This window comes from Bombus flavifrons, chromosome 6 (assembly GCF_040668555.2).
Source record: "Bombus flavifrons isolate JBK064 chromosome 6, iyBomFlav1_principal, whole genome shotgun sequence".
NCBI lineage: Eukaryota > Metazoa > Arthropoda > Insecta > Hymenoptera > Apidae > Bombus > Bombus flavifrons.
Window position 1 is genome coordinate 172,768 of NC_138447.1, and position 8,194 is coordinate 180,961.

Below are 8,194 nucleotides of genomic sequence, written 5' to 3' on the forward strand. Positions count from 1 at the left end.
CGAATGATCCTTTGGTTAAGATTCAGAAGGGAATTATTCTATTTTATAATCGTATACAACGATGGCAAGAATGAAAATATCGGTCAATTAGATCTAATTTGATAGTCTTCTCTGCGTAAAACTCGTGTGATTTCGCAAGCCTTGCCCAAAGACGGGCAATGTTTTGCCAACAGTGGGAGGAGGAATGCGAAGATCAATGAGTGTTTCAGTAATTGAAGACACCGTTTTCACAAGCCTACGCAGCGAATGACCCTTTTGTTTATTCTCAAAATTGAAACGAAATTGAATGTATTAATTGATGATAAGTAAATCGGATTCGGTTCCTGGATGTGGCGAAGTTACTAGAGAAGAAGAAAATTTTATAAAAATTGAGACTCTTACCTTGTTCCGTCAGGGGCCATCGGCTCGCAATAGTCGTCGGTGAAATTTTTTTTTTATTTGGTTTAGTTATTCGACTCAGGTATAATTATTATTAGAACTTTAGTTTATTTATTTTGATTAGAAATACACTCTGAATAAGCTTGCGGCTTATTTATTCGGATAAACGTCGCGGGTATAAATATATTTATTTATGAGGATGTTTTTAAATCTCGCCAATGAAATGAACACTTAGAAAGATTTCTAACTTAATTTGTGACTTAAACTGAGCAATTAATAAGAGACCGTCGAGGTGCAATGCGCGAATGACGACAATATATTGACAACAAAATAACAAGCCGAAACGTAACGTACAATTAGCGACAAAATAATGGACTGAAACGTAACGTATAATTCGCGACAGAATAATGGACGATGTTCTGTGTTGCTGCGTTTATTTATAATAACATCCCCCACAGGGTGGCGGTCAACTGGTGGTTCGCTTCCGTGGGAATCGGGATGCTGCAGTTTGGGGTTCCCGAACTCGTACGTGAGAGAATGCAAATTCTGTAATCGTTGATGTCTCCTTTGCTTCGTTATCTTGTCTTTTAACTTCCAGATTCCCATCGCGGGTACGTGAGAAAATGCAAAAATCTGTATTTCGACTTAGTTCCCATCGGTTCTATTTTCTGCTGAGGTAGCGTCTAGGAGGCTTGGAGCTTTCCATGCTGGTCTAGTCTTTTCTCGAGAATTTTTATGTTAATACTGTGGGAATAATTTTTGTTCTTCGGCGCGTGGAAGGGCCGGTGGCTAGAGTCTCATTATTATATCGACACTTGCTCCGGCAACACGCGCGATCCGCCACTCTCCTGCAATAAGGATTTCTTCTGATTTATCTTCCGTGAGTTTGGTTTTGAAGAATATTTCCATGTTATGGTTGCTTCCGGGATTTAATTTGATTTTCGATTTTTGCTGTTTTCGTGGTTTTGATCTCTTTTCCTATTTTGTTGTTTCAGTGCAAGGGAAAGTGGGATTCCGAAGAACCGTGTGTGATTCCGAACGATGTATTCAGCGCATGACGCGTTGGCAGTTCCATCCTGAAGTTTCTTGATTTCGATTTTGCCGCTTTGGATATACCCCGTTCATATGTTAGTTATATATATATATATATATATATTTATTTATTTATACATTTTAAATATATTTGTTTAGTTTTATATTTTCTTTTTACTCGATTATATATATATATATTTTTTTATACAAAGTAATTTTCGCATAATAAAATTGTTAACAATGTGTTTTATGATTCATTTCTCGCGGCTGATTTCCACCAATCCCCGGCATTCCTGTCCCGTGTCTTTATTTATTGCTACCTCGGCACGACGTTCCATTTTGTATTAAATATTTATTTTCGCTGTTCTTTCCTTTTCCTTTTCTTTTCTTTTTTTCTATCGAAAGTATAATTTTATTATTATTATTTTTTGTAACACGTACGAATCAGTCCACGCATGTTTCAAAATGGCCGCCCGCGAATGTCCCTCGCATACAGTGACTTCTATTGATCTCGGATCTATTTATCGATTATGTGTAAATCTTGTTTCGGCGTTTTTGACGTATAGTCGAAGTGAAAAATATAGTATTTCGTATTTATCCAATGCGTACAATCATTGCGTGTGTTTCGACGTGCGCGTATAAATCTAACATGGCTGTTCGCAAATGTCATCAGTGAGGTTACAGTGGCGGGGTTTTAGTTTTATCGAACTGATTTTTCTGTCTGTCGCTCGTTTTCCCTTATTCTACCGCAATTAGACTGTATATTTATTGTTATTATTATTGTTAAAATGACAATAGTATTGTTCATGTGAATATATATATATATATATATATTTATATTGTGTGTCATTTTAATGTGACTAATGTTTTGTAATTTTTTCGATATTGTTATTTATTGTGCTAAGTAGTTTATTTTATAGTGTTCAATAATATAAAACACACACAAACGTATATATATATATATATATATGCATATACATCTTTCTTGTAGTGGTGTAGTTTCATACGAAGTGAAATGTTAATTGTTTATTTTATGTTTACTAGATTGTTAATTTTGATTTAGTAGAATAGAACACGCATACACACATATAAGTATATATGTATATATTTCTGATAGTGTGACTTTTCATATAAATTCTTTAATTGTGTATTTGAGGTTATATGTCAATTATTTGTTTTCATATATACATATATGTTTTGTAATGTGACAACGTAGTATTGAGAGTTTTATTTCTATCGTTTACCAGATTATTATGTGTTTGATATGGTTTACATATTTATGCTGTACGCATTTCTCCCAGTCGAGGCGGTGTTAATTATTTTTGAACGTTTTAGCCTGTCGATAGGTTGTTACTTAGTCCCTAGTGTTGCGTTGTGTGTTCTATTTCTTTTATATTCATTTTTGTGTTTGCAATTCTTCAAGTCGTTGCGGTGTCAATTATTTTGAACGTTTTAGCCTGTCGATAGGTTGTTACTTAGTCCCTAGTGTTGCGTTGTGTGTTCTATTTCTTTTATATTCATTTAGATTATTAGTAGTAGTTTGGTTTAGAGTGTAGATTATATATTTATATATTTATATATATAGACATGCATGTTACGTAATGTAGTTCTCATTTATAATTATTTTACCCGAATGTTGGCTAGTTTTAAGTATGTATCTTAAATTAATAATTTTAATTTAATAATGTAGAGTGCGCACACATATATATATATTTCTGACGATGTAACCTCTATTTCTTTAATAATGCAATATTGTATGTTTTATGTATTCGTTAGACTATAAGTTCATTGATTTTATATACTCATATATTTATAGTTTGGTAATGTTGGATTTGTATTATTAGTATAGTATTGGAAGTATTGTTTCTAATATTTTCTGGGTTATTACATGTTTGGCATATATGTTAATATTTATATGTAACTCTCCAAGTTGTTGCTGCGTTGATTGAATAAAATATATTTATATACACATATATTCCTGGTGTTTCAATTATTTCCTTTTGTAGTTATTCTTATTTCTTGATTTACTCGTTTGGTTCGCGACTCGTTTAATTCATTAATTAATTTTATTTACTGATTTAAATTCTATCTTTTGTATTTTACATATTCCGTCTTCGTTGATTGATTGTAGTATATCTTCTTGTTGCTCCTTTTCCTTTATTTTGCAAATTTGTCATATATAATCCTTCTTATTCTTGGTTTATTTGATTGGTTCGTATCTAGTCCAGTTTATTAATTGATTTTATTTACTTTATTTTATACTGATAGTTGGATTTATTTGTCGCCCTCATTTGTTAATTTTTTATTTTGTTTTGTAGTAGCGTGTGTTCCTTGGTGTATACAAATTTTTCTCGCGCTGATTTGCGTATAGTAATTTTGTATCTTCGTTACGGCACGTGCGGAGCGCGGGACGTGACACCCCCGCCCTTGGAGTTCAAATTTCCGGAGGAAATTTGACTGAGGGCGTCTCTGAATTCGCTCAAGGCGGATACAGATGCCGTTGGTTGTTCTCCAGTTTTAGTCAGTGCGAATGTTACTTCCCGTGTTGTTAGTGTGTAAACTGGTTGCACTGGTTCCCCGTTGGTCCTTTTCTCCCGGATCTTTGTGGCGATTCTCTCATACAATACGTCGTATTGATCAAATTTGCATGGTGAGGGTGGTTGTGGTTGCCAATAAGTGTGTCCGTCCTTTGCGTCTAAACAGTTTCTTCGCCTTACTGTGGCTTGTACAACGACCTTTTCCCAGCTCCCATATGGGTCTACATATTGTGTTCCCTGGCAGCTGCCGCCGTCTGATAACTTGCCGGCGTCCTGGTGCATCCTTGCACATTGTTGGGCAGTTGTTTCATGGAGGTATTCGGCGAATCCATTATGCACTGCCGACGTGTGGGAGTGCATGCCACAGTAATATATAATTCGAGTTATTTGCACCTTGCATTGCCTCACACTGGTAAATTCGAATTCTGAGGGTTGCAGTAGTTGAATATAAATATCTTGGGTTTCTGTCGTTGCAGGTTGTATGCTGCAGTCCCCGATGGAGTTTAAAGAGATGGTGGTAACGTTGAGGTGATTGTCATTGCAGTCGTATCCAACCAGGCCACATGTTATTTTGATGAGGGTAAGTACGATGACCAGGTGATTCATCTTGCTATTAGCAATTTATTAAATTGTTTCTTACTCTTGAGTTTATTAGAAATAAGAATAACCTTTTAATATATATATATATGTGTATAAAAAAGGAAATTATATTTATACATTTTGTCTTCTCCCTTTCCTCCATTTTCTTTCTTTTTTTCTTTATTACAACTTTGTTTTATTTTAGGTTTGATGTATATGCTATCAGTGAAGATAATTTTATGAAGGCTACTTGAGTTATAATTATATACATATATGCATACGTTTTGGTGAGTAATATAAATGGGATTTATTTTATCGTTATAAATATATATAAGTATATATTATCAATAGGTATAAATGTCACAAATGTAGCTTGGTTTCGTATATATATATATGTGTGTATAAATATGACAGTTTATTTTATGAGTCACTTGCTTTGTCAATGGAAGTGAGTGTTGCAAATATCATCTACTTTAAAACATGCGTGTATATATATTGCTAAACATGAATGAAAATTATATGTATAATTATTAATGTTGTTTGTTTACAGGTAGATAGCATAAGTATACAAGTACGTTATATTTCGATGGTGCGGAGTATCATTCCTTGAACTAAAAATTCTCTTTCAAGGTGAGTCAGATCATTGTAGACCATCATGCATTGGAGGCATGATATAGCGGGTTGTAGGTTCGCCAGGCTTACATCGCACATGCTGCAGTATGATATTTGTATACTTGCAGGTACTCCGCATAGGAAATGAGTGGGCGGCTCTTCACATAGGTCCTGCTCGTCTGGATCTAGGTTGTCGAAACAATCTGGACAAAGATAGCCGCTATAAAAATGGTAAACGGAGCGTATCAACCGAGCACAGTGGCAGGACTCAACCTCCTTCGTCACCTCCAGATTGAATGCGAGCTCGGGTCCGTCTGGGTTTTCTATGTCAGAATTGATGAGTTCGCCACTCGTTCTGTACATACATACAAAAACAATTAATATATTTTCTCTTTTTTTTTTTTTTATATATTTCGTTCGGACCTGTTCCTTTATATGAATATTGTATCCCTGTATATAATATAATATATATGTAATATGTTATGATTATGTTAGTTATTATTTATTATTTCTTTTTTTTTTCTTTTTACCCTTCTCTCACTCTCCTCTTTTTTTTTTTTATTAGTACCTAACATAGCTATCATGATCCTATATTACATTGTATTGGTTATTATTCGTGTCGAGGTGTGTGTGTGTGTGGTGTGCGCGACGGATATTTTCCAACATGGTCGCTCGCGTGTATCTCTGGTATGGTGTTGTTTTAATGTCAACAGTAATGTATTATTGAAATAACTGGTTATGATTTTATTTAGTAGTGTTTTGTAATGTTGTTTTGTGTTTCATGGTATTGTGTGTGTAAATACCGCGTGTTACTTTAATGTAATAACATGGATTATATTGTTATCGAATTTTAATGGTTATTGTTTTGGTTATACGTGACTTGCGTTTATATAAGTCTCGTTTAATTTAGTTAGTATTTTGTGTATTGTGTTACCAGTCGCTTTCATGTAACATAACTTTATTCCTTGGTACTAAGTTCAGTCATGACTTGTTAATATTTAGTTAGTCTATCGTGATTAGTTTCTAACCTATTTCTGTGTTTATTAACCTTTCTTATTTCCCTATTAATTTTATTATTGCTTATGTTTGCTATTGTTATTATTTTATGTTTGATATGAATTAGTTCCTTTATTAGCGATTAAGTCTTATTTGTTAGATTAACATTGTTTGTAAAAAAAAAAAAAATTTTCCTTTTTAGATTTTTGATGCTGCGTTGCTTACCTGGATCATTCTCACAACATCATCAGATTCTTCGGTATTACCTTGGATACTTACTATGGTTGCCTTCGATCATCCTATGTCTGCGATCATAAAGGTACTGTTTAATTTATTAATTCAATATGTGTATGATATATTGTGTGAGCGACCGCTATTGTGTATTACAAAATATGCTTCTACATGTTAGATATAATAGTTAATACAATATACTATCTTTTTACTCCGGTTCTATCTATTACTAGCTTCCAATTAATCTATCTTAATTATCTTCCTAACCACTTTCTATACTTATCAACTATTTCATTTCTTCTTATTAATTTGTGAAATTCATGCTTGTGCGCTTCTTGTATGGTGTTTGATTGTTCATGAGGTAAGTTGCACCTTCACTGTTTTAAATATTCGTTGAACTGTTACTTTTCATATTCAAACAATAATTGGAGCACTTGTAGTAATCTTTCCCCCCCCTTTTTTTTTTTTTCAGGTTACCTGTTATCTGTGCCATTCGACGAACAGTGTCACACTTTCATAGTCTTGCTATGACGTTTAGTAGTGTTGCATCTTGTATTAAGGCGATCGAAGTTAATCCATTTATTTACTTTCAGCTGGCTGTCGTACATGGTGTTCCGCAAACGGGGATCCATGGCCTATTTTGCACGTAAATCTTTTGTATAGCGATTACTTGTTCGCAAGGTGACTTTCACTTTCACTATTTTAGTTATTCATTGAATTAACACATTTTATATTCAAACAATAATCGGAGCACACTTAATAGTTTTCTTTTTCCTTTTTAGGTTTTCACTATCTGTATTATTCGACGAACAGTGTCACTCTTCCTTCTGATTTGATCACAATATTGTTATAACATTTAGTAATATTGTATTTTGCATTGAAACACTTGAAGTTAATTCATTCATTTATTTCAGCTGGCTGTCGTACATTGTATTCCGCAAACAGGGATCCATAACCTATATTTGCACATACACTTTCTTGTATGATGATTACTTGTTCACAATGTAAACTTCACTTTCGCTATTTTAATTATTCATTGAATTAACACATTTTATATCCAAACAATAATCGGAGCACACTTAATAATTTTCTTTTTCCTTTTTAGGTTTCCACTATCTGTATTATTCGACGAACAGAGTCACACTTGCTTTTGTTTTAACCACAATATAATTATGACATTTAGTAATCTTGTATTTTGCACTGAAACAATTGAAACTAATTTATTCACTTATTTTAGGTAGTTGTCATACATTACGTTCCACAAACAAAGATTCACAACCTATACTTGCACGTACACCTTTCTTGTATGTTGATTACTTATTCACAAGGTAACTTTCACTTTCACTATTTTAATTATTCATTGAATTAACACATTTTATATTCAAACAATAATCGGAGCACACTTAATAATTTTCTTTTTCCTTTTTAGGTTTCCACTATCTGTATTATTCGACGAACAGTGTCACACTTCCTTTTCTTCATTTTAGTTTTTATTCTGCGCCAACACGCAAGTTTACTGACACCGATCCAATTATCCAATTGCTTGCCAATAGCATTTAAAATACAAATTTTTGAAAATGCCCAAAATAATAATATATTAACCCAAATATATTTTAGATATAGTATAGTGTGATACCATCTATATTTTCCAAGAGGAATCATAAGATTAGTACTCATGTTATCTACGTCAAATGCTAGATGTAACAACCAATGAAGTATTTTTAATCCAATTATAATCCAATGGCTAGCGTACTTATTCGAATTTTTATATATATCCTTGACTGGTGATTCCCTATTTTCTCCCTTTTTATTTCCTTGAACACGTTGAA

At 33.2% G+C, this 8,194-nt stretch overlaps 1 long non-coding RNA gene across 1 annotated transcript; it reads left to right on the forward strand.

The window, feature by feature from the left end:
- The first annotated feature begins 7,280 nt into the window (after positions 1-7,280).
- On the forward strand, positions 7,281-7,832 carry LOC138181063 (uncharacterized). The gene is made up of 3 exons (XR_011173434.1): positions 7,281-7,369; positions 7,471-7,693; positions 7,795-7,832. It is a non-coding gene; the product is annotated as an uncharacterized LOC138181063 (long non-coding RNA).
- The last annotated feature ends 362 nt before the right edge of the window (positions 7,833-8,194 follow it).